This window comes from Heterodontus francisci, unplaced genomic scaffold (assembly GCF_036365525.1).
Source record: "Heterodontus francisci isolate sHetFra1 unplaced genomic scaffold, sHetFra1.hap1 HAP1_SCAFFOLD_52, whole genome shotgun sequence".
Classification (NCBI taxonomy): Eukaryota; Metazoa; Chordata; class Chondrichthyes; order Heterodontiformes; family Heterodontidae; genus Heterodontus; species Heterodontus francisci.
Genome location: NW_027141175.1, coordinates 10,649,925 through 10,673,401, shown reverse-complemented (window position 1 = coordinate 10,673,401; position 23,477 = coordinate 10,649,925).

Genomic DNA, 23,477 nt, shown 5'->3' with positions numbered 1-23,477 from the left:
CAGAGGGTGGTGGGCACCTGGAACGCGTTGCCAGCGGAGGTGGTAGACGCGGGCACGATGGAGTCTTTTAAGATGAATCTAGACAGATACATGAACGGGCAGGAAGAAAAGAGATACAGAACCTTAGAAAATAGGCGACATGTTTAGAGAGAGGGTCTGGATCGGCGCAGGCTTGGAGGGCCGAAGGGCCTGTTCCTGTGCTGTAATTATCTTTGTTCTATCTTTGTTCTTTGATCAGGACTGAGGGGCGCAATGCGGTCGGAGGCACAGTACTGAGGGAGTGCTGCCAACTTGGATGGTTTGTCCTAATGGAGTGCCACACTGTTCGACGGTCAGTACAAAGAGAGTGCTGCGGTGTCAGGAGATCCGTGCTGAGGGGTGCAATGCTTTCGGAGTCACAGTACTGAGGAGTGCTGCACTCTTGGAGGGTTAGAATGAAGGGAGTGCTGCACTATTAGAGGGCCAGTACTGAGGGAGAGCTGCACTGACAGAAAGTCGTTACTGAGGGAGTGCTGCAATTTTGGAGCGTTGGTAGTGAGGGAGTGCTGCACTTCTGGAGTGTCAGTGCTGAGGGAGTGCCGCACTGTCGTAGGGTCAGTACTGAGGGAGTGCCATACTGTCAGAGGGTCACTGCTGAGGAAGTGCCATACTGTCGGAGGGTCATTACTGACGGAGTGCTGCAATTTTGGAGCCTAGTAGCCTGAATCTCAGTATTCAAGTTACGATATCGCAGTTCCTTCATTGTTGATGGACTAAAATTCTGGAACTCCCTCTGTAAATGCACTGTGGTGTATCTATTTATTTCCCCCCCTCAGTAAGATCGCGTGACTTCAACACGCTGTTTCAAAACAGTGTGCTTTAAAAACTACGAGGCACCGTGTGCCGCAGCTGCGCTTCCGACCGAGGCAACAACAGGAGAGTGGAAAGGTCACATGATGCACAGTGGCGCCGTGGTGAGCACCGCAGCATCACAGCTCCAGCGACCCGGGTTCAATTCTGGTTACTGCCTGTGTGGCGTTTGCAAGTTCTCCCTGTGTCTGCGTGGGTTTCCTCCGGGTGCTCCGGTTTCCTCCCACAGCCAAAAGACTTGCAGGTTGAGAGGTGAATTGGCAATTATAAATTGCCACTAGTATAGGTAGTTGGGAGGGGAACGCAGCGACAGGTGAGGATGTGGTAGGAATATGGGATTCGTGTTGGATTAGTATAAATGGGTGGTTAATGGTCGGCACAGACTCGGTGGGCTGAAGGGCCTGTTTCAGTGCTGCATATCTAAAATCTAAAAATCTTAACTTTTAACTGTGTGTGAAAACCAGCTAAAACCAGTTTTGATACACCAGCGAAGGGTGCTTGCCTTGAAATAAGTGAATTATCTCAGCAGAATCTCAACAATGGCCCATAGGTTGTGTTCATTGCCAAAGGAGGAAACGAAATCCCTTTTTTAGAGAATATTCGTATTGCTGGAAGTACAAAAATTCGTTAATCTTTACTTCCATCAAGGAAGACTTTGCTTCAAGATTGAAACTGTCTTGATTGGTTGTGTTTTCTGACATTCACATCAAAGCTTCCACTGAAATCTACCAATTTTAAAATACAAACAGAGACCTGTCATTACACCGCGTGTTGAAAGAACTGTTTGCCGCATACTGCTGCCGAAGTGTTTTGAATGGCTATCAAGAAAATATTGTTTCATCAAATATGCGTGGAGACATCGCATTACAGCTGATTAGTTTTACACTCGGATATCTCACCCAGCAGGAATGTAACCCACAAAGATCTATTACCCAGTATTTATTTATTCTTAAGAAACCGCTATTTTTTTTAAACATAATTTTTTAAACTGATTAACCATTGTCTTTTGACTGTATGTGTGTGAATGGGGGAGTCAGTTGAAAATGACAAGTGATAAGGTCTTTAGACAGAGATGTATCTGAATCGTTTTAAAGATTTCGTTTTCATTATTAGTTAACTTGTTGTTGTCAAAAGATAACTGGTATGGTGCTTTATTTCGGGTTGCTAGAGTGTTTAATATGGTTGTTTTCCAGTTGGGAGGGTATACTTCAATAATATGCGACAACTTGTGAACATATGGGACTGAATTGACAGTATATTGCTCCAGCATCGGTCGTAACAATCCGGACCACATAAACTGCAGTGCTTCAAGAAGGCAGCTCACCACACCCTTTTCAAAAGCAATTAAGAACTCACAGTTAATGCTGGGCTTGTCAGCGAAGCTCATATCTCATAGGAAATAATATAGAAATGTCTGATAACACTGAGGTAATGGAGAGCTGGAGTATGTTGACAACACACATGTGGAAGCTAACTTGATGTCCGTAGATGATGTCGCCAGAGGTTACCTATAGAGAGTAAGAGAAGGAATCAAGAATGGGAAGTTCAGGGAGAAATCGCTGCTCGTGATGCTCTGGCCACAACCAGGTCAGTGAGAATGGAACCAAGCAAGGGTAGGCCCTACGAGTGAGGAAAGTGTCAGAGGTCTGTGGAGATTATGGTGGGGTTACTGCAGTTTTGAAGAAGACACTGGAGATGCGGTTGGGTGAAAATACAGAGGAATGGAATTTTAACCCAAAGATTGCAATGTTAAATTTAAGATGTAATGCGAATGGGAACCAATGTTGGTCGGTGAGGGAGTGGCCAATGGGGGAGTAGGACTTATTGTAGGCTGATCATGGCTAATCATGGTGACAATCATGGAAAGTGGAGGTTGTGTTGCTGAGGAGAGTTTATCTGGAGGAATGGATTTTGGAGGTGACACAGTTCTAATATTACAGGAGCCATTAACCACTGGAGAAAAATAAGGTAAATATATGCATTAAAAAGCAGAGGAAATAAAATCAATGGGATACGTTCAATATCCGTTCCCTGATATCACCACAGTAATTTCTAGGCTGGAGTTCTGAATTTGACCTTTAACTGCCCTGTATCAGAAACTCAAAGTGCATACTGGGAAACTGCAGTAACAGAGTAAAACCGGTTTGTTTGTGTCCATGGATTCAGTGTACACGGCGAATAAATCAGTAATATTTATAAATGAATCGACAGAGTGAACATGGTCAATGCAATCATATGGAAAGTGTAAATGAAGCTGCTCATTATCGTTTGATCAGTCCTGCATTACGCAGAGCTTTAAGCTTTATTGATGAGAGATGTCTAACTCAGATACTGTACTGGATGTCGAGATGTTTATATTTTATGCGCCTGACTATTTACATCAGAATCAAAGCTGCTGATGTAATATGTTTGTTCAAATGAGTGTAACAAATAGCAATGATCAGGTGTATAACTGTGTCAGTGGAGACCTATCCGCTCTATAAATCAGGACACATTGGAATGGCTCAGCTCAGATTGCCTGCCGAAGTTGTTGCATCTCACAGAAATGGGACGTGCAGTATTCCATCGGGTAGAAGAAATTTTCTATCCAATTCTTGCAGCTGTTGGGGTTCCAGGTACACCGTTATATCATCTGTTTATGGTGTAAAACAGTGTTAACAATGCTGCTGTGCTCGGTATTATTGCTCATTGTGTTTTGCAAAGCGTCCTGTTCTGTTCCAGCAGTTGAATGATGGCATGTCTTCAGTCTTTGCTCGTTCAGTCTTGTAGCAGATTCAATATTGCAATAATGATGTTCAACCCTCGAAATGTTGTTGGATATTTCTCTGCACTGAATGCATTGAAATCTGTTGTCTGCGCAAAGAGCAAAAACCAGACTATCAGGAGCTGTTAAAAGATATCTGCTGTGAGACTGACCTTTTCTGGACTATCTTCATGAATACATGTTTAGTGTTTGCTAATGGGACAGCTCAAAGACTCAACATTGCCAGGAGGCAAAACAATGTCCTTCCTCCACATTAATATGATTAAGTTCAACTGGGGCTCATTCTATTTATTCTGTATCACTGTTGTGAAATATTATTTTATTCTGTGTGTGCCTTCTGCTGCATCAGATGCCTGTCAACTGAACTGAGTTTGCTGCTGACTCTTTCACAACTCCTTCTCTGTTTCACTGTGCATGAATTCACTGCCTTGTACAGCATTTTAAAATGGAAGCATTGTTCTGATGCATCAGTTTACACTATATCTGTTCGAATTATGAGTCCTTCTATTTATCTGCAGATATAAGCTGCAGTGTTGATGACGGTGATCTGTGAGTTGAACAACTTTGCTATCGAGTAATCTACTTTACCATGCAAGTAGAAGGAAGTTCAAGTGTTGTATGATTTGTCTGGAGCAGGCTTTCGATTCTTTTATTCCATGCATCGTAAATGAGGAGAACAGTGTAGGTAAATGGGAGGAGATTTGTGTGATCTGCAGAAATATAAAACTCACCACAGAGTCTTCATCATTAAACAAATTGGCACTGGGAATAGAACCATTGAACAACGGATAGTGAACAGAATGCAGATGCAGAAATTTAGGGTGAATGGAATGAGGAAAGTGTAACTACGGCGGAAGAGACAGTGAAGAGAGATGGAGAGAGGTGTGCTGGAGAACGAGATGCAGCAGGAAAGCTACAATTAAATGGAGAAGAAACGTGAGATGCAATATGTGGTAGCATTGTGAATAGTTCCTCAGTATGAACTGATAAAACTTCCAGTAAAATTCTAAAGAGTGCGCAACCAGATATGTTTTGAGTTTAATTCTGCTGGCTGATTGTGTTTATCACTATCAGGTGCTCACTCTGTTCAGCTGAAAGTTGTTTTTTCCCCTCATGTATACTTAGAGAATAGATTCCGAGCTTTATTCTTAATAATGAATTAAATAAGAATGAAACATAAATAATAAGTACAGGATGAGACCATTCAGCCCCTCGAAACTGCCTCATAACTAATTATGATCACGATGCATCTAAAGGCTTCTACTCCAAATTCCCACAAAATGCAATTATCTCAAGATTGACTCTGAAATTTGTCGGCCTCAACGACTAGATATCCGCAGCACTCTGGGATAGACAATTTCAAAGATTCACAAACCTCTGTGTGAAGAAATCTCTCTGCATCTCAGTGCAAAATTGTGGACCGTTTATTGTGAGATTATATCCCCTAGTTCTGGATTCTCCTTCCATGGGACACAGCCTGTCATCTACTCTGTCAAGCACGCTCAGAATCTTCTATCTTTCAATGAGATTACCTCTAATTCTTCTAATCTCCAGAGATTATAAATCCATTCTACTCAATCTCTCCTCAAACAGCAATCATCTCATCCCAGGAATGTATTGCGGGAAGCATTTTGTTGCATTCCCTCCAGGTCAAGTACATCCTTTATCAGGTACAGAGATCAACACTTGTAACACAAGTCCAGTGGTGGCCTCATCATAGTTTTGTACAACTGCAGCATTTAAATGCCCATTGTACAAATTTATTGATGCACTCAGGTAGTCTGTTTCACTCTTCCTCTGTATTAAGTGTCCACTCAATTTGAAGTACTCTGTACATTTTCAACTCGTGTTCCTGCTTCCTGATGCCCTGTTAATTATGTAATTGATGAATTATGCTGGTTGCACCGCCAGTGTTTGGTGAATGTCAATTCTCACCTTCTGAAATCTCGGTAAATCGGTAAATCGCTTGAAGCCATACTCACTGCTTTCTGTTTTTTTGCAGTCAACTGGCTGTCCATTCGGCTCCTTGTCACCGAATTCCACTTGTTTTGAGATAAACAATGATTCCGCTGTGCTGTAACATATCAAAGGCCTTTTGAAAATCATTATATATTACATCTACTGTATTCTTCTTATCTACTCTTTCTGATAATTGTTCAAAAATTCTATGGCTTGGTCAAGTGTGACCTTCCTTATGTAATATGTACTGACTACTCTACATTATATTTGGTGTTTCTAGGTTTTTTGTTACATCATTGAATAAGGATTCCATTATCTATCCGACCACTGATGTTATGCAAACTGTCTGATCGTTCCTTGGACTTGTTCTATCTTCTTTATTATACGCAAGCATCACAATAGTTTACCATCAGTCCCCTGGAACTATTATCTATTCTGATGATACAACAAAGCACACCTTTGTTGTCTCTTTCTTAACATTTTCTTAAGATGGTGGATGCATTCCATCTGAGCCTGAGAGTTCACCCTATTTTTGATTAATTTATAGAAGATCCCCCCCCTCCCCCTTTAGTAATGCCTTCCAGTTGATCTTTGAATTTACTACCATTATTAGACACTATAGTTCCTCCCCTAAAGAGAATTATCTTCCTTCTTTCGGCTCTGAATCATTATCCATTGATTCATTCTTCCCCGAAATTATGCACGGAACTTCCACTCTGGTCTGTTCAGAGGTGCGCTCCAGAAGTTCATTTATGTGCTCATGTGTGCTCATGTCAGTCTGCCTCTCTCTGTCCAAAGTCCTGTATGTCCGAGATATCCCTAAAAATACAGTGGATGGGAACTTGCCTGGCTACACCATGATCTGCATTTTACTCGCACTCCAACGTCGGGGGACATGCAAGGGAATTCTCCAAGAGCGGCTCACCATGGGCTCCGTTGCATTTTAACAGCGATGGCGAAGCTTCGGTGCACGAATGCACCTTCGTTTAGTTTAGTTTAAAGATACAGCACTGAAACAGGCCTTTCGACCCAGCGAGTCTGCCGACCAGCAACCACCCATTGATACTAATCCTACACTAATTCCATATTCCTACCACATCCCCACCTGTCCCTATATTTCCCTACCACCTACCTATACTAGTGGCAATTTATTATCGTCAATTAACGTATCAACCTGCAAGTCTTTGGCATGTTGAAGGAAACCGGAGCACCCGGAGGAAACCCACGCAGACACAGGGAGAACTTGCAAACTCCACACAGGCAGTACCCTGAATTGAACCCGGGTCGCTGGAGCTGTGAGGCTGCGGTGCTAACCACTGTGCCACTGTGCCGCCCTGCGTTACTCGGCGGCGGGGCCAACATTTCAATATTAAAATTAAATAAAATGCATGCAAACAAACTTAACTTGCTCCGGGGGCTGTCCCACGCTGATGTTCCAGCTGCTGGCCCAAACTCCCGCGCCTTCCCAATTCGGTTATGAGATCCCAGGCGTCACACTTGTGGGGGAGTGGGGGCGTGCCGGAGTGGAGCATCGAGAACTATTGTATTGGTTGTGGGAACGATGGGAAGGTGTTGAGGCCCAAAGTTGATGAAGTCAGGAACGGTAAAGTTCAGAATTTTCAAAGATTTTTGTGGGGGGTTTGAAATGTGAAATTATTAAATTCTTTATGCAACGGCCACAGGGAGAGCGAGGAGGCAGCTGGGGAGGTGAGTTTGCAACTTACATGAACTTACCTAAATGTTTTGGCAGTTTCTTTTTGCAGCAACAGGGAGAGCGAGGTGGCAGCTGGGTAAGTGAGTTGACAACTTATATAAACTTACCTTTTTGTTTTGGCAGTTTCTTTTTGCAGCGGCGACAGGGAGAGCGAGGTGGCAGCTGGGTAAGTGAGTTTACAACTTATATAAACTTACCTTTATGTTTTGGCAGTTTCTTTTTGCAGCGGCGACAGGGAGAGCTAGGTGGCAGCTGGGTAAGTGAGTTTACAACTTATATAAACTTACCTTTTTGTTTTGGCAGTTTCTTTTTGCAGCGGCGACAGGGAGAGCGAGGTGGCAGCTGGGGAAGTGAGTTGACAACTTATATAAACTTACCTTTTTGTTTTGGCAGTTTCTTTTTGCAGCGGCGACAGGGAGAGCGAGGTGGCAGCTGGGTTAGTGAGTTTACAACTTATATGAACTTAACTTATTGTTTTGGCATTTTCTTTTTGCAGCGGCGACAGGGAGAGCGAGGTGGCAGCTTGGTAAGTGAGCTAACAACTTCTATAAACTGACCTTTTTGTTTTGGCAGTTTCTTTTTGCAGCGGCGACAGGGAGAGCAAGGTGGCAGCTGGGTAAGCAAGTTTACAACTTAAAGAAACTTACCTTTTTGTTTTGGCAGTTTCTTTTTGCAGCGGCGACAGGGAGAGCGAGGTGGCAGCTAGGAAGTGAGTTGACAACTTATATAAACTTACCTTTTTGTTTTGGCAGTTTCTTTTTGCAGCGGTGACGGGGAGAGCGAGGTGGCAGCTGGGTAAGTGAGTTTACAAATTATATAAACTTACCTTTTTGTTTTGGCAGTTTCTTTTTGCAGCGGCGACAGTGAGAGCGAGGTGGCAGCTGGGTAAGTAATTCCTATATAATTGGGCAGCGACTGATCCCGGCACACTGCACCTGTAGTGTCTCCCACCCGCGCTCCTCCTCTGACCCAAAAAAAAAGGGCTCGGTGGTGTGCTGATAAGGTAAGGCTTTTTCTATTTGTTTTTTTTGTCGTGTGATTGGTAAAAACTTTTCGTTCCTTTTTCATTTATCGAAGTTAAGACTAAGATAAGCTTAAGATTACAAATGGCAGGAGTCCTCAGAACCCGTGTGATGCACCTCTTGCTCAATGTGGGAGCTCAGGGACATGGTTGATGCCCCTGACTCCTTCATGTGCAGGAAATGTGTCCAGCTGCAGCTCTTGTTCGACCCCATGACGGCTCTGGAGCTGCGGATGGACTCAGTTTGGAGCATCCGCGATGCTGAGGAGGTCGTGGATAGCACGTTTAGCGAATTGGTCACACCGCACATTAGGATTGCTGAGGGAGAAAGGGAATGGGTGACCAAAAGGCAGATGTTAGATTTAGATGCAGATGAGCACTTTGGTGAAAGTGATCACAATTCGGTTAGATTTACCTTAGCGATGGGCAGGGACAGGTATATACCGCAGGGCAAGAATTATAGCTGGGGGAAAGGAAATTCTGATGCGATTAGGCAAGATTTAGGATGCTTAGGATGGGGAAGCAAACTGCAGGGGATGGGAACAATCGCAATGTGGAGCTCATTCAAGGAGCAGCTACTGTGTGTCCTTGATAAGTATGTACCTGTGAGGCAGGGAGGAAGTTGTCGTGCGAGGGAGCCGTGGTTTACTCAAGAAGTTGAAGCGCTTGTCAAGAGGAAGAAGGCGGCTTCTGTTAGGATGAGACGTGAAGGCACAGTTAGGGCGCTTGAGAGCTACAAGCTAGCCAGGAAGGATCTAAAGGGAGAGCTGAGAAGAGCAAGGAGAGGACACGAGAAGTCATTGGCGGTTCGGATCAGGGAAAACCCTAAGGCATTCTATAGGTATATCAGGAATAAAAGAATGACTAGAGTTAGATTAGGGCCAATCAAGGATAGTTGAGGGAAGTTGTGTGTGGAATCAGAGGAGATAGGGGAAGTGTTAAATGAATATTTTGCGTCAGTATTTACAGTAGAGAAAGAAAATGTTGTTGAGAATACTGAGATTCAGGCTACGAGGCTAGATGGGATTGAGGTTCACAAGGAGGAGGTGTTAGCAATTTTGGAAAGTGTGAAAATAGATAAGTCCCCTGGGCCAGATGGGATTTATCCTAGGATTCTCTGGGAAGCTAGGGAGGAGATTGCAGAGCCTTTGTCCTTGATCTTTATGTCGTCATTGTCGACAGGAATAGTGCCGGAAGACTGGAGGATAGCAAATGTTGTCCCCTTGTTCAAGAAGGGGAGTAGAGACAGCCCTGGTAATTATAGACCTGTGAGCCTTACTTCGGTTGTGGGTAAAATGTTGGAAAAGGTTATAAGAGAGAGGATTTATAATCATCTTGAAAAGAATAAGTTCATTAGAGATAGTCAGCACGGTTTTGTGACGGGTATGTCGTGCCTCACAAACCTTATTGAGTTTTTCGAGAAGGTGACCAAACAGGTGGATGAGGGTAAAGCAGTGGATGTGGTGTATATGGATTTCAGTAAGGCGTTTGATAAGGTTCCCCACGGTAGGCTATTGCAGAAAATATGGAAGTATGGGGTTGAAGGTGATTTAGAGCTTTGGATCAGAAATTGGCTAGCTGAAAGAAGACAGAGGGTGGTGGTTGATGGCAAATGTTCATCCTGGAGTTTAGTTACTAGTGGTGTACCGCAAGGATCTGTTTTGGGGCCACTGCTGTTTGTCATTTTTATAAATGACCTGGAAGAGGGTGTAGAAGGGTGGGTTAGTAAATTTGCAGATGACACTAAGGTCGGTGGAGTTGTGGATAGTGCCGAAGGATGTTGTTGGGTACATAGGGACATAGATAGGCTGCAGAGCTGGGCTGAGAGATGGCAAATGGAGTTTAATGCGGAAAAGTGCGAGGTGATTCACTTTGGAAGGAGTAACAGGAATGCAGAGTACTGGGCTAATGGGAAGATTCTTGGTAGTGTAGATGAACAGAGAGATCTTGGTGTCCAGGTGCATAAATCCCTGAAGGTTGCTAACCAGGTTAATAGGGCTGTTAAGAAGGCATATGGTGTGTTAGCTTTTATTAGTAGGGGGGTCGAGTTTCGGAGCCCCGAAGTCATGCTGCAGCTGTACAAAACTCTGGTGAGACCGCACCTGGAGTATTGCGTGCAGTTCTGGTCACCGCATTATAGGAAGGATGTGGAAGCTATGGAAAGGGTTCAGAGGAGATTTACTAGGATGTTGCCTGGTATGGAGGGAAGGTCTTACGAGGAAAGGCTGAGGGTCTTGAGGTTGTTTTTGTTGGAGAGGAGGAGGAGAGGTGACTTAATAGTGACATATAAGATATTCAGAGGGTTAGATAGGGTGGATAGTGAGCGTCTTTTTCCTCTGATGGTGATGGCAAACACGAGGGGACATAGCTTCAAGTTGAGGGGTGATAGATATAGAACAGATGTGAGAGGTAGTGTCTTTACTCAGAGAGTAGTAAGGGCGTGGAACGCCCTGCCTGCAGCATTAGTAGATTCGCCATCGTGAGGGACATTTAAGTGGTCATTGGATAGACATATGGATGAAAATGGAATAGTGTAGGTCAGATGGTTTCACAGGTCGGTGCAACATCGAGGGCCGAAGGGCCTGTACTGCGCTGTAATGTTCTAATTCTAATTCTAATTCTAATAAAGAGCAGGAAGGTAGTGCAGGTGTCCCCTGCGGTCATCTCCTTCCAAAGCAGGTATACCGAATTGGATACTGCTGAGGGAGATGACTCACCAGGGGAAGGCAGCAATAGCCAGGTTCATGGCACCGTACCTGGCTCTGCTGTTCGGAAGGGCGGGAAAAGAGTGGAAGGGCAATAGTCATGGAGGATTCGATTATAAGGGGAGTAGATAGGCAGTTCTGTGGTCGAAAACGAGACTCCCGAATGGTATGTTGCCTCTCAGGTGCACGGGTCAGGGATGTCTCAGATCGGCTGCAGAACATTCTGAAAGGGGAGGGTGAACAGCCAGTTGTCGTTGTGCACATAGGCACCAATGATATAGGTAGAAAACGGGATGAGGTCCTACAAGCATAACTTAGGGAGTTAGGAGCCAAGTTAAAAAGTAGGACCTCAGAGTTAGTAATCTCAGGATTGCTACCAGTGCCACGTGATAGTCAGAGTAGAAATGCAAGAACAGTCGGGATGAATGCGTGGATTGGGAGATGGTGCAGGAGGGAGGGATTCAGATTTTTGGGACATTGGGACCGGTTCTGGGGAGGTGGGGCTATTACAAATTGGACGGTCTACACCTGGGCCGGACTGGAAGCAATGTCATTGGGGGTGCTTTTGCTAACGCTGTTGGGGAGGGTTCAAACAAATGTGGCAGCGGGATGGGAAACAATTGAGGAGGTCAGTGGACAGTAAGGAGGTAGTAACTAAAGCCTGTAAGGAACTAGATAATTAAGTCAGCGTGACTAAGGGGAAGAGTAGGCAGGGAGCAGATGATGAACACAAAGTGACTGGTGGTCTGAGGTGCATTTGTTTTAATGCAAGAAGCGTAGTAGGTAAGGCAGATGAACTTAAGGCTTGGATTAGTACCTGGCAGTATGATGCCATTGCTGTTACTGAGACTTCGTTGAGGGAAGGGCATGATTGGCAATTAAATATCCCAGAATATCGATGCTTCAGGCGGGATAGAGAGGGAGGTAAAAGGGGTGGAGGAGTTACATTACTGGTCAAAGAGGATATCACAGCTGTGCTGAAGGAGGGCACTATGGAGGACTGGACCAGTGAGGCAAAATGGGCAGAACTCAGAAATAGGGAGGGTGCGGTAACAATGTTGGGGCTGTACTGCAGGCCTCCCAACAGTGAGCGTGAGATATAGGTACAAATATGTGAACAGATTATGGAAAGATGTAGGAGCAAAAGGGTGGTTATGATAGGAGATTTTAGTTTTCCCAACATTGACTGGGATTCACTTAGTGTTAGAGGTCCAGACGGAGCAGAATTTGTAAGGAGCATCCAGGAGGGTTTTCTAGAGCAGTATGTAAAGAGTCCAACTCGGGAAGGGGCCACACTGGACCTGGTGTTGGGGAATGAGCCCGGCCAGGTGGTTGAAGTTTCAGTAGGGGACTACTTAGGGAATAGTGATCACAATTCCGGAAATTTTCGAGTACTCATGGACAAAGATGAGAGTGGTCCTAAAGGAAGAGTCCTCAATTGGGGGAAGGCCAACTACACCGAAATTCGGCAGGAGTTGGGGAATGTAGATTGGGAGCTGTTGTTTGAAGGTAAATCCACATTTGATATGTGGGAGGCTTTTGAAGTGATGTTGATTAGCGTGCAGGAGAGACATGTTCCTGTGAAAATGAGGGATGGAAATGGCAAGATTAGGGAACCATGGATAACAGGTGAAATTGTGAGACCAGCTAAGAGGAAAAAGGAAGCAAACATAAGGTGTTGGAGGCTGAAGAAAGACGAAGCTTTGAAAGAATATCGGGAATGTAGGACCAAACTGAATCGAGGAATTCAGAGGGCTTAAAGGGGTCGTGAAATATCTTTAGTAAACAACGTTATAGAAAATCCCAAAGCCTTTTATTCATATATAAGGAGCAAGAGGGTAACTAGAGAAATGATTGGCCCATTCAAGGACAAATGAGGAAAGTTATGCATAGAGTCAGAGAACATGGGTGAGATTCTAAACGAGTACTTTGCATCGGTATTCACCGAGGAGGGGGACATGACGGATGTTGAGGTTAGGGACAGATGTTTGATTACTCTAGGTCAAGTCGGCATAAGGAGGGAGAAAGTGTTTCGTATTCTAAAAGGCATTAAGGTGGACAAGTCCCCAGGTCCGGATGGGATCTATCCCAGGTTTCTGAGGGAAGCGAGAGAGGAAATAACTGGGGCCTTAATTGCTAATGTTGTCTCCTTGTTTAAGAAGGGTAAAAGGTATAATCCAGGTAATTACAGACCAGTGAGCCTGACGTCAGTGGTAGGGAAGCTGATGGAGAAGATACTGAGGGATAGGATCTATTCCCATTTGGAAGAAAATGGGCTTATCAGTGATAGGCAACATGGTTTTGTGCAGGGAAGGTCATGTCTTACCAAGTTAATAGAATTATTTGAGGAAGTGACAAAGTTGATTGATGAGGGAAGGGCTGTAGATGTCATATACATGGACTTCAGTAAGGCGTTTGATAAGATTCCCTATGGTAGGCTGATGGAGAAAGTGAAGTCGCATGGGGTCCAGGGTGTACTAGCTAGGTGGATAAAGAACTGGCTGGGCAACAGGAGACAGAGAGTAGCAGTGGAAGGGAGTTTCTCAAAATGGAGACGTGTGACCACTGGTGTTCCACAGGGATCCGTGTTGGGTCCGCTGTTGTTTGTGATACACATAAATGATTTGGAGGAAGGTATAGGTGGTCTGATTAGCAAGTTAGCAGGCGACATTAAGATTGGTGGAGTAGCAGATAGTGAAGGGGACTGTAAGAGAATACAGCAGAATATTGATAGATTGGAAAGTTGGGCAGAGAAATGGCAGATGGAGTTCAATCAGGGCAAATGCGAGGTGATGCATTTTGGAAGATCCAATTCAAGAGTGAACTAGACAGTAAATGGAAAAGTCCTGGGGAAAATTGATGTACAGAGAGATTTGGGTGTTCAGGTCCATTGTTCCCTGAAGGTGGCAACGCAGGTCAATAGAATGGTCAAGAAGGCATACGGCATGCTTTCCTTCATTGGACGGGGTATTGAGTACAAGGGTTGGCAGGTCATGTTACAGTTGCATAAGACTTTGGTTCGGCCACATTTGGAATACTGCGTGCAGTTCTGGTCGCGACATTACCAAAAGAATGTAGATGCTTTGTAGAGGGTGCAGAGGAGGTTCACCAGGCTGTTGCCTGGTATGGAGGGCGCTAGCTATGAAGAGACGTTGAGTAGATTAGGATTATTTTCATTAGAAAGACGGAGGTTGAGGGGGGACCTGATTGAGGTGTAGAAAATCATGAGAGGGGGAATAGCAACAAGCTTTTTCCCACAGTGGGGTATTCAATTACTCGGGGTAACGTGTTCAAAATGAGTGGGGAAAAGTTGAGGGGGGATATGCGTGGAAAGTTCTTTATGCAGAGGGTGGTGGGTGCCTGGAATGCGTTGCCAGCGGAGGTGGTAGACGCGGGCACGATGGCGACTTTTAAGATGTATCTAGACAGATACATGAATGGGCAGGAAGCAAAGAGCTACAGACCCTGAGAAACTAGGCGACATGTTTAGATAGAGGCTCTGGATCGGCGCAGGCTTGAAGGGCCGAAGGGCCTGTTCCTGTGCTGTAATTTTCTTTGTTCTTTGTTCTTTCTTCGAAGTCTCTATGGAGGGAGGAGTGGGGAAAGGGGGGAAGAGAATCAAAGTAAAAGCTGTCTGCATTTTTATTCAAATGGAACGTTTAAAATGTTTCTTGAGACTGAAGGACCTGAAGCCCTTTAAAATGGCGCCAGCTTCTGCGGCGTGGCGTTGGACCCCGGGGATCGAGCGACCGCCCCTTCTGTGTCATTGGGGGCGACCGTTCCACCGAATCCACTTAAATGAGCCCCAGTGCAAAATATTGCTGGGAATCAGCGGGGCACAAGTCACACATGCACCGCGTCTTCTTTCTGGCTCGCCGCCAGCCGCTGAGAATAGAGCTGTGCTTATTAAATTCAGCCCCATGAGTCCGTTGCCCAGCACGTTTCCCTCCAACATCTCCTGCTGGTGCATTCCAAGAGCCCCATTTGGATTGATTCATTTTGTTTCATTCAACCGCCATTCCCACTCATGCTTTTCTCTTCCTCACTGTTCCTGGTCTAGGAATGAAATCTATCACAGGATCCTGATCTTGATCCCTGCCTTTGGACACGGTTGTAAACTATGGCTGTGTGGACCTCGGTGTAACCATTGACATATTCCGCACACAAATGCTGGCGCTAAAGGACCCTGTATAAGTCCTCGATATTTTGCTTTCGTGTGGGATATATGGACTACTATTTGCTCCAATTCCACGCAGGGATCACGCTTCGCATATTTTTATTTTTATTTTCTGTTGACTATGCGATTATCATTTCGGTTTTGCCTTGAATTGGAAAATTTCATTCACTTTGCTTCTAATTTTACCCCTCCCATGTATTCCCATCCCCCGTCTCTGACATTTGCCTGCCCTTCCTGAATTTCTCCACCACCATTTCAGGAGATAGGCTGTGCCCAATAACTACTATGATCCCACTGACTCCCACAGCAATCTTAATTATACTTGCTCCCACTCGGCTTCCTGGAAAGGCGCTGTTCCATTCTCCAAGTTTCTCCACCTCCACTCCATCTTTTGCAACGTTTCTGCCTTGCACACCTTTGCTTCTGAGATCTCTTATTTATTCCACAGCCGATTATTTCACTCTGCTATGGTTAACAGGGCCGTCGAATTTGGCCATTCTATTTCCCACCGTACTGACCTTACTGATTCCTTCTCTGCTGTAGAAACGATACGGTTCCCCAATTCTTCGCCTTCAACCTCATCTGCCTTCACATTCAACGCAAAATTCTTCGAAGAGTTTTCAATATATTCCTATTTTTTATCAGATATGCAGCTGTTTCACCATTTTTCTTTGGTCCAATAACTCGGCCTGAATATTATCATGCGTGAATAGCATAGGTGGGGAGTGGAGCTTTAGTGTATTAATTCCACAGACTGCCTCTTATTTCAATTACATGTTGCACGCTCCGAAGTCAGCCTGATTCACAGGCTTGGCTTGCACTCTGACCCATGGTATAATGGTGCGACCTAACACCCCAGTATTCCTAATTGTCAGTGTGGTCTTATCCCGTGAGGGACGTTCGAACTGGTGGGCAGTCCGATCTGGGGGTCAAAAGGGTTGGTGGGGTACAGTCCCGGGGGTGATGCAGTCTGATCCGTGTGTATATGGTCTAATTTCGTGGTCTAATTTTGGGGTGTGGTGGAGTCTGACCATGGAAAAGGTGGGATATGGTCCAAGGGTGGGCAAATCCTTTCCCAGGCTAGCAGTCCGATCCCTGAAAGGGAAACAGTTCCATATCATAATCCCCGGTGTCTCTGTATTTGGCATGGAGTGTAATGGGGTAACACGGCATGTCAGAGTTAAATATGCAAAACAGAATAAATCAGAGACTTCCAGCCTCTCTAAAACATTTAAATTGCCAAAACACCTCCCTGGATTGGTTGGAGACCCACACCCTGTCACCGACAACCTTAAACTCAGAAGTGAGCAAATCGGATGTATGTTGGGTTCGGGGTTGAGATTTTTAAAATCTATCCACTGACCCTCCCCAAACCACCTGTTTTTGATGATAAAATCCTCCCCTTCCTTCGATGTCAGACACGGAGGATATTTGATCAGTAACCTCCAGTCTCTTTTCCCTTCTCTCTCTTACAGTTAATTTAGTGGCGATTGTGATCCTGTCCCGGGGAAATTGTGGACTCTCCACCTGCACCACTCGCTACCTGATTGCCATGGCAATGGGGGATCTACTGGTCATTATCACTGGTGTCATACTATTCAAGATCAGTTATTATTACTTTAGGGGATCTTTCCTCGAATTCGGTCCTGTGTGCAGTGTCATCGCTGCACTGAAACGTGCAGCCTCAGACTGTTCTGTATGGTTCACTGTCACTTTCACATTTGATCGGTTTGTTGCCATTTGTTGCCACAAGCTGAAAAGAAAATATTGCACCAAGAAAACTGCGGCTGTAGTTCTCGCAACAACAAGTATTCTGTTCTGCTTAGAAAACGTCCCCTTCTATTTTGTATATGGACCTGGAGATATAAGTGACAATATTGCGTGGTTGTGTTATCCAAGTGAAAACTATCTTGCTGAAGTCGGATGGGTGGTATTTGGTGAATTTGATATGGTTTTCACCCCATTACTCCCATTCGTTATTATTCTGCTCCTGAACACTCTGACAGTTAGACACATATTAGTGGCTAGCCGTGTCCGGAAGGGACTGAAGGGTCAGAGCAAGGGAGCGAATCGCAGTGACCCAGAGATGGAAAGCAGAAGAAAGTCTGTGATTTTGCTCTTCGCCATATCTGGCAACTTCATTCTTCTGTGGTTGCTGTATGTTCTGCATTTGTCATATTATATAATTGTAGGAAAAGATCCCAGGGATGCCAACGATTCTGAATATATATTCCTAGAAGTCGCATGGATGTTGTTGAACTTGAGCTGCTGCATAAACACATTTATTTACGGGGCGACTCAGTCCAAGTTCAGAGAGCAGCTCAAGAGCATGGTGAAATATCCATTTTCCACACTGATTATTTTAATGAATAAACAAAACAAATGAGAACAGCCCAGAGGCGTGTCTAACAGTTTCCAGTCCATTCAATTAATAATTATCCCGAATGGACAAGAGATGACCGACAGCTGGATGACTCATATACACTGGCGGGAGGTGGCGGAGGGGCATGGGGCCAGAAATTATCAGGGCAGCGGGACGGCTGACAAAGTAAATAAATCTCTGCATGGCCTGAAGTACACTTGCTGGGGATGCCGGGGAGTAACTTCGGCCAAAGTACAGCAAGACAGCAGGGAAGAGGTGACCTTTGGCCAGTTGGACAGAAATGGGGCAGGCGGAGGGTCAGAAAATCCTGCAAGCCAGAAGGGAAAACAACAATGACAGTCTCTCCTCTACATCCATGACAGTCTCTCCTCTACATCCACAGGTTCAATTTTCAGTTCCTCACAACTGCTCCGAAATAAATAAATTGTTTTTTTTTACAAAAGCCAGCATGCTGCGAATGCTGGTGCTCTGCTCATGACAGTTGATTATTATTATTTCTTTATTTTGGAGACACTTTATTGTGTCTGCGTCCCTTCCAGTCCACCAGCCTGATCACTGCCATCTCTCTCACTCTCGCTGAGTTTGACAATGTTGTTCGGGAGGTTTGTGTCTGGACAAGCCCGAACGAGTGGCTTGGGCATGGTGAGAGTGTTGGGCTGAGCTCCGCACAGGTGCAGACAGCCCAGGTACCTCAGCGCGGCAGCTGCACAGATGGATGTATGATTCAGGTTCCCATGTTTGCTGATATGGTTAATAATTCCCTCTTGTGATCTGTCCATCTTTCCTTCAAATCTGATGGCATTGCTCCTTCTGCTCAAAAAGAAAACAACATTTCTCCCCACTGCCCTGGAAAACATCTGCTCCATCCCCAACTTCCATTTTCTCTCTAAACTCCTTGACTGTGTTGTCCCCTTCTAAAGCCATGTCCATCATTCGCAGAACTCCATGTTTTAATTCCCCCAATTCTGGTTTCAACCCATGTTACTGTATCGAAATACACCAAAGCCAGGTAAAATGCCGCACGAATGCCCATAAATGCCTGCTATAAGTGTGAGTTCACTCAGAGTCATTGCATGACAGGAGTCAAATGAAGGCCAGGTCTTTCCCTTGAACACGTTGCTCGACCATTTTGTTTATTTTTTATATAACTGATGGAAAACCTTCCACAGTCTCGCATATGTTTTTCTCCAATTCTTTGAATTGTGTTAATTATGTGTTTCTTTCTTTAAGTCCTGCAATGATCTCTACCACGACAGATAATCTACCGACACAAGCATCAGGAGCAATCTTACCTGAAATTCATTGTTAAGAACAGTGGTTCTAATCGGGGTCATTTGACCTGTAGGGATTCATGAAGTTCCATGGGGGTGACCAAAATAAGGCTATTCGAACGGAATTTGCTGCTTAATATCAGTGATGTAACCCTGACCGATGCTGTCACCCAAGTATCTCCCACAGAAAGTGCAGCTGCAAAGATCTCACACTGAATACAGTTTTACTGCCTGCTTTATTGACATTCCCTCGATGTGCAGACTGTGGTTGCCAATCACACACTTACCTCATTGGATCTAAAAATGAATTTCCTGCACTGATCTCCTGATATACAGCCTGCAGCTATCGGTCACACACCCTCCTCCCGGGAACTGCCAGTGAATTTTGCACTGATATCGCTGTATAGAGTCGACAGGTGTTAGTTACTCACTCTCCTCTCAGGAACTGTCAGTGAAATTCCCGCACAAATTCCCCTGAATGCAGTCTGCTGCTGGTAATCACACACTCTCCTCTTAGGAAGGGTATTACATTTCCTTCAGGGACTGCTAACTATTAAAAAGAGAACATCAATTTTTTATTTGCTACTGAAAGAATTACGCCACAAAATGTCATAATTTCATCAAAACACTTTACTGTACAAAATTTAAAGAAAGCAAACCACTATGAACTTAACAGTGCAATTTGGGATCATTTATAATTTAATCTTAAAATCGGAACATAACATTACGCCTTATGCTTTAAACTGTAGGTGTCAACAGAACACTTCGCTTTGGCTGTTATTTCCACCCCAATAGTTTACGACACATTACAGGATCTTGGCGTTCTTTCACTTTTCCTGGGAATATCACAAAGTGTACCACAGCTAGTAGCCATTCACTTCAATTCTTCAGTTTCGCAGCTATCATCTGAGGTGTGGTAGCTCCAGAATCTGTATATCCCAGCTTGTGCACGGGCCTGTCTCAAAAGCGAACTGCTCCATATTCCTGGTGGCCTCTTTTTTCCTCTACCCAACTACGTTAAAAGCCATATAATAAAAGCAACATTCTTGCAGAGGCTCAGCGTCAATCATCAGACACTTCTTCCTATTTCCCCCAGACCATGACCCCACCACCGAACATCAAGCTACAGTCCACCGGACTGTCACTGACCTCTCTCCTCTGGAGACCTTCCCTCTACAGCTTCCAACCTCATTGTCCTAAAACCCCGGACAGCCACTTCTACACCCTGCCCAAAATCCACAGACAGGACTGCCCTGGCAGACACATTGTTTCATACTGTTCCTGCCCCGCTGAACTTATTGCCTGATTCTATATTTTATCCCCAAGTCCAATCTCGTCCCACCTGCATCTGTGACTCTCCTGAAGCCCTTCGTCATGTTGACAATTTCCAATTTCCTCACCCCAACCACCTCTTCTTCACTAGGGAGGTATAGTCTCACTACACCTCCATCCCCCAACAGGGAGGTTTGGTGGCTCTCCGCTTCTTCCTTGAACAGAGCACCAACCAGCTCCCATCCACTACCATCCTCTTCTGCTTGGCTGAACTTGTTCTCAAATTGCACAACTTCTCATTCAGCTCCACTCACTCCCTTCAAGTAAACATTGTTGATATGGATACCCGCATGGGTCCTAGTTGTGCCTGTCTTTTTCTGGGCTGTGTCGAACATTCTTTGTTCCAGTCCTACTCAGGCCCCCTCCCACAACACTTTTTCTGGTATATTGAAGACTGTATCGGTGCCGTTTCCTCATTCCGCCCCAAACTGGACACTTTATCAGCGTTGCTTCTAATTTACACCCTTCCCTCAATTATACATGGTCCATCTCCGACAATTCCCTCCCCTTCCTCGATCTATCTGTCTCCATCTCTGGGGATTGGTTGTCTACTAATATTCATTTTAAGCCTTCCAAAGACTTCCAAAGACTTCCAAAACTACCTCGACGACACTTCTTCACACCTTGCCTCCTGTAAGGTCTCCGTTCCGTTCTCCCAGTTTCTGCGTCTCCGAAGGATCTGTTCAGATGATGCTACCTTCTCCGACAGCTCTTTTGACTTGTGTTCCATTTTCCTCAAACGAGGATTCGCCCCTACTCAGGCTGACAGGTCGCCCAACCGCGACCGGCCCATTTGACACACCTCTAAACTCACCACTTCCCTTCCCTCCCAGTACTGGTACAGGGATCCCCTTGTCCTCACCTTCCACCCCACCAACCTCCACATCAAAGGATCATCCTTCGCCATTTACGCCACATCCAGCATGATGCCACTTCCAAGTGCATCTTCCCCTCCCGTCTCCTGTCAGCATTCCGAAGGGATTGTTCCTTCCCCGACAGCCTGGGCCACAGCTCCACTATGCAAACACCTCATCTCCTTCCCACGGCAACTTCCCATGCAATACCTTCCCAATCAGCTCCTCGTCCCTCACTCTCTAAGGCCCCAAACACTCCTTTCAGGTGATGCGGCGATTCACTTCTACTTTTTCCAATTTGGTATACTGTATTCGCTGATCACAATGTGGTTTCCTCTACATTGGGGAGATCAAACGTAGATTGGGTGACTGTTTTGCGGAACACCTCCGCTCAGTCTGAAACCATGACTCCGAGCTTCCGGTTTCTGGCCATTTCAACACATTCAGAACATGACGCCCCCATCTTTTATTTTTAGCTTTGTTTTCAAAAAATGTTTCTTTATTTTATTTCATTTTGTTTCATCATTCATTTTTTTTTCACTACCTGCCGACCACTGCTTTTTTCGTCATGTTGGTTCTTTGGGTTTGGTTATTCTATTTTTCTGTCAATTAACACCCTCTCTTTGTCTTTCAGCACGCCATTAACATACCGTTTACCTTTGCTCCATGACCTTGTTCAGTTATTCTCGGTTCCCTTGTCCTATCAAAACCTTTTCATTCGTTATCTCTTATCTCCACTTTATTTGCTTAAAAACGATTACATTTTTAGCTTCTGCCAGTTCTGACAAAGGGTCACTGATCTGAATCTTTAACTCTGCTTCTCTCTCCACAGATGCTGCCAGAACTGCAGAGTATTTCCAGCATTTCCTCTTTTTATTACGTTTAAATCCAACAATTTTCGAAAGGACACTGCTTGTCTTGAGCCAACTCTTTTCCAAAAGACAACTGTCTCTCTCCACATCAATGTGGGCACGTGGGATGTCCCAAATAGCAATTTAAACGAATTACCACCCGAACTCCCAGACCATCTCTTTGATTTCCGATATCGAAATGAATAATTGATATTGCAAACAATGCCAGAACTATTTGTTCCAAACCTTCTGGTACAGTTGTCTGTCTAAATGATCCCGCCTGTGGTTTTATAGTTCTCACATCTCTAACTCTCTCTCTCTCTCTCTTTAAGAACAGGTGGAGACAATTTTGGACTTCAATTCTTCTCTTTGTTCAGGGAAAGCTTATGAACAATTTAAATCCCTGACTGAGGTAGCTGCAGACACACCGTCTCCATCAAAATGTTCCAAGAGTTTGCATTGTGCAGGGGCTTTACAGTTCCCATTACCACCTTATTAAATGAGCAAACATGACTCTTTGATTTGTAACCAGTCTAGTTTGTGGCTCGCTTCAAAAATCAAGTGTTTTCATCTGTCTTGTATTAAAAAATCAAGACCCACATTGACTACAATTTTACGTATGAAGACTGATTTAACGTCTGTAAATCGGCTCGTGGGGCGTGTCAGCCAGCCGGCAGCTGCATCAGGGAGGCATGCATTGTTACAGGAGGGAGTTGGAAGTACAATTTTCAGTATTACTCTGAAATAATTCTAATGCTATTTGCATATCCTGACAAGGTGTGTGACTTGCAACAAATTCTAAAGGATTCATCTAAGTGTTCTGCATTGCTGATGGGGAACAATCAACTTTGATTTATGTGGTAAAATGAAGGGGATCTCGTGAGCCAGTCCTAACTGCAGGAAGCTAATACCTGTAGTCAGAGCATCAGGTGAGTAGTTCATCAATGGGAATTGTTCAATGTGGAGGTGAGTAATCAGATGGGGAGGACCTTGCCCCGATGAGGAACAGAAGGACGAATGAGCAGGGGAACGTGCAACAAGCTGACCCATTGCAGCATCGCGATGTGGGAGGGAGACCCGTTAGCGAACACATGTCAGGATACGTGCTTCCCCACCAGGAGGAGTATACCGGCTGTGTCTGAGCTACCTGCAGCTGTCCCATCGCCAGTGCTGAAGAAGACTGCGGCTGCCACGGGAGACTGTCACATCTCTTTGTAAGATGTTGGCAGTGGATGTTTCCTCAAACTGTATCGAAGGCCATCCAAAGCTGGTCGCTCTAAAGGTTACAATATCTCTTAACTGCTATGCGTCTGGCTCATTCCAAGCCACAGCAGCAGATTTCTGCGGAGTCTCTCAAGCAGCAGCGCACCACTGCATCAAGTTTGTGACTGATCCATTGTTCCAACGTGGTAACCAATTCATCAGTTCAAGGCGGACAACACTTGTGAGGTTGAGAGAGCCAGAGGCTTCAGAACAATATCTGGGTTTCCAATGGAACAGGGCGCGATTGACTGCACGCATGTGGCCTTCAGAGCACCAGTAGATCAGTTGGGGGCATTGATGAACCGCAAGGTATACCATTCAATGAACGTTCAGC